This window comes from Pipra filicauda, unplaced genomic scaffold (genome assembly GCF_003945595.2).
Source record: "Pipra filicauda isolate LSUMZ 115617 unplaced genomic scaffold, ASM394559v2 scaffold596_size400887_pilon, whole genome shotgun sequence".
NCBI lineage: Eukaryota > Metazoa > Chordata > Aves > Passeriformes > Pipridae > Pipra > Pipra filicauda.
In genome coordinates, this window is record NW_024104749.1 from 287523 (window position 1) to 291206 (window position 3684).

General features: G+C 55.4%; 1 long non-coding RNA gene across 1 annotated transcript; it reads left to right on the forward strand.

The window, feature by feature from the left end:
* Positions 1–3163: 3163 nt before the first annotated feature.
* Positions 3164–3479, forward strand: LOC120324570. Its single transcript, XR_005565985.1, has 2 exons — positions 3164–3203; positions 3411–3479. It is a non-coding gene; the product is annotated as an uncharacterized LOC120324570 (long non-coding RNA).
* Positions 3480–3684: the final 205 nt, after the last annotated feature.

A 3684-nucleotide genomic window follows, 5' to 3' on the forward strand; every position in this document is an offset into this window, starting at 1 on the left:
TCTTGGTCACTAAGAGGGGTGAGAGATGTGGTTTTGGGAGAGGAACAATGAGATTTGGTTCATGTGCTGGGCAAGTTATGTCCTAAAGGTGATATTCATGAGTGATGTCAAATGTCAGGGCTGTGGCTGCCTTGGGGACATTTGAGTGTCACTGGTGGGGCCTGGCAGATTTTGGGCATCCTGGTGACTCCAGGAGCCCTTCCCAAGCTGCTGCAGGGAGAAGGGAGACTGACCAAAGAGTGCCAAGTGCACGTGACCCAGACTGTGGGATCCCAGAACCACTGAGGTTGGAAAAGACCTCCAAGGACCGTCGAGTCCCCCCTGTGCCCGATGCCCACCCTGTCCCCCAGCCCAGAGCACTGAGTGCCACGACCAGGCCTTCCTTGGGCACCTCCAGGGGTGGGGACTCCCCTTCCAGTGCCTGACAGCCCCTTCCACGAGATATGTGTTGGATTGGAGGCCATCTCTTTGTGTAGAAGCCATGGAAAGACCTTCCTTAGGGGTGAAAATCGGGACACTGCTCTTCATCCCTCCCACCTTTGTGTGTGACCACAGAACCAACGGGGACTGCAGTGAACTGGAGCCACCACGGGCTGGCTCTGAAGGAAAGTTTAAGGGCCCTGCAGGTAGGTGAAGCTTCTGCTGTGCCTTGGCTTCCAGCAGGAATGGTTCCCCCCACCTTTAACCCCAGTTCCCCGGGGATTGCTGGAAGCTGGGAAGGCGATTCCGCGGGGCTGGGCAGGGTCGGAGCAGCAGTTCCCAGCCCTGCAGGGAGCTCTGACAGATGCTGTCAGTGGATCTGCCCATAAATAAATGTGTAATGGGGCTGCCTGCTACACTTCCACACCCTGAGGAGGGAATTGTGACACTCCTGTCCTTTTATCTCTCCCATCCCTCGGTGGCTGTGAAGGAGCCTCTGACCCGGGCTGCTCGTTTTTCTCGTTCTGCTGCAGCAGGAGCTGGTGCCTGTGCAGCTCTGGGGCTCTGGTAGGAAGGGGGAGGAGAGAAGCAGGCGTTTTGTTGAAGTTCTTAATTGCAGGCACAGCAGGATTATGGAAATGTCGAGGGGGGAGTGACAGGGCAGAGCTGCCAAGCACGTGGGAGTTGTTGTTGATTCACTGCTCTCTTTTCCCTGGTCGGTGGGTGGGTGACGAGTCAAAGGGATCTCGTGGGCTCCTGACCAGTCCACCCCTGTGTCAGACTGGGCTGTGTTTAGCAGCCCTTGCTCAAGGCAGGCCCAGAATTAGCCAAAAATAACACAGCTGGCTTGTGCCAGAGGAGCTGGGAGGAGTGGCACAGTCACAGAATCCCAGGATATGCTGAATTGGAAGGACCCACAAGGATCATCCAGTCCAACCCCCAGCCCTGCACAGGCCCATCCCCAAGAGTCATCCCCTGTGCCCCAGAGGACCATCCAAACCCTCCTGGAGCTCTGGCAGCCTTGGGGCTGTGTCAGGAGAACCCAGGAGGAGACTGACTCCGACAGTCCAAATCTCTGCCTTGCTGGGATTTAGAGGATGTTGCTGTTCCATTCCTTCTTTTCCAGTTTGGCTTTGGCACAGGGTTTCATTCCTCATGTCAGGAACTGAGATCCTGTCTTCCCTAGACCTTGGGAACCTCTGCACCCCTGAGCTCTCCTCTCTGAAGAGGGGGCAGGTGGGTCCTGCTGCTGCCACCCAGGTACCAGGGTGGAACAAGTGGCATGTGTTGGATTCAAGCTTGGAGCTGCTGCAGGGATGGGATTTTCCATGAGCCCTCAGGGCTGCTCCTGTCAAAGCTTCCCATGCCCCAAGGGTTTGCCTCAAAGCAGATCCCATGGTTTCATTCATCCTGCATGTCCTGCTCGGTGTCCCGGTGGCTTTCCCAGTTGCCTGCCAGCACTGAAAGATGGGAAAATGAAGTCCAAGTTGACACACAGAGGTTTCTCATCCCCTCCCAAAGTGAGGAGTTGTCTCCAGGTGGTCTGTCAGCTTGGCTGGGAAAGCTGCAGGGAGAAGCAGGAATGATGGTCCAAAGTAGCAGCTTCATCCCAGTCAGTACAGGAAGATCCCGGTCCTGGCTGAGCTGGGGGACTGAGAGCTGCAAGGGAAGTGGCTCCTGGTGTGAAGGATGGTGCTGTCCCACTGATCTGGACCAGGGCACCCACTAACCAGGGGGTGTGCACCCAAAAATCCTCATTTCTGTGCTCTCAGTGATTTAAACATGTCCAGTGCACGTTGGATTCCGTGGGAAGCGCTGAGATGGTTTCATTCCTGTGATGTTTTCCCAGCCAGGTGGTCCCCAGAGAGCTGCCAGACGTTCCCCTGCCAGCCTGAACAGCAGGTGTCAGGCCTGGCAGGGGGGTGGGAGAGGCTGCTCAGTTCACAGACACATCTTTAAAGTGTTTTGGGGACCAGAAAGGAGAAGGTGGAGCCCAAAAAGCTCCCAGAGAGACATGGAGGAAAAGCCAGTGAGGGTCAAAATGGGTGGCTGGTAGCAGAGGAGAAGAGGGAGATGACAAGAGAGGGGGATTGGCAGAGGATTAGACTGTTCTCAAAGTGCAGCTCAACCTGTTGGAAGAATCCAGAGGAGGCCCCAAGGTGGTCAGAGGGCTAGAGCAGCTCTGCTGGGAGGAAAGGCTGGAGAGCTGGGATTGTTCACCCTGGAGAGGAGAAGCTCTGGGGAGAACTAAAGGGACCTAAAGGGTCTACAAGAAAGATGAGGGGAGGCTATTGACAAGGGCCTGGAGTGACAGGACTAGGGGAATGACTTCCCACTTCCAGAGGGCAGAGGTAGATGGGATATTGGGAAGAAATTCCTGGCTTTGAGGGTGGGGAGGCCCTGGCACAGGTTGCCCAGAGAAGCTGTGGCTGCCCCTGGATCCCTGGAAGTGTCCAAGGCCAGGCTGGATGGGGCTTGGAGCCACCTGGGCTAGTGGGAGGTGTCCCTGCCCATGGCAGGGGGTGGCACTGGATGGGCTTTAAGGTCCCTTCCAACCCAAACATTCCATGATTCTGTGACATATTGGGATGGTGCCAAACACTTGTAGAACACAGAGAGCTGTGACCTGCCGTGCTGCTGCTGTGCTGGCTCCTTTCTAACCCTGTCCCCTCCTCAGGAAGGCCCTGCTGCCTGCTTTGATTATTCCATCACTTCATTCTGATCCCTCAGAGCTCCTGTTCCTCCTTAGGCTTCTCTGCCTTTGCAGCCTGAGCAATTTGGGGGTGTGTTTGCTTTAACCTTTGGGAGTCCCACAGAAACCATCTCAAGATTGTCCTTCCATGGCTGGGCAGGGCAGGAATGTGGCCAGTGTGGGCACTGGGGAGCTGTGCTGTGACCTGGGGAGGAGCTGGGGAACATGAAAGGGGGTTTGTGCCTGATTCCCAGATATTTTACAGGCATTTATATTTTATTTTATTTATTTTTTTTAGTCTATACCTGCCTGGATCCCAAGTAAAGCTGCAGTGGAAGGGATAAGACTGAAGGAGACCCCACCCAAAGTTCTGTGTAAGGTTTATTTGCAACACCAGACTCCAGGCACCCAGAACAGGACCTTTTGGTGTCAGGGTGATGCTCTGCCTGGAAATGGGGCAGGGACAGGCTCTGTCTGAGGCCCAGGAGGTGCCTCGAGGTCACAGCTGGAGGGAATGAAACCCTTTCCCAGTAGTGTCACCGGAATTAGGCAGAGCCCCTAAACACGGAGTG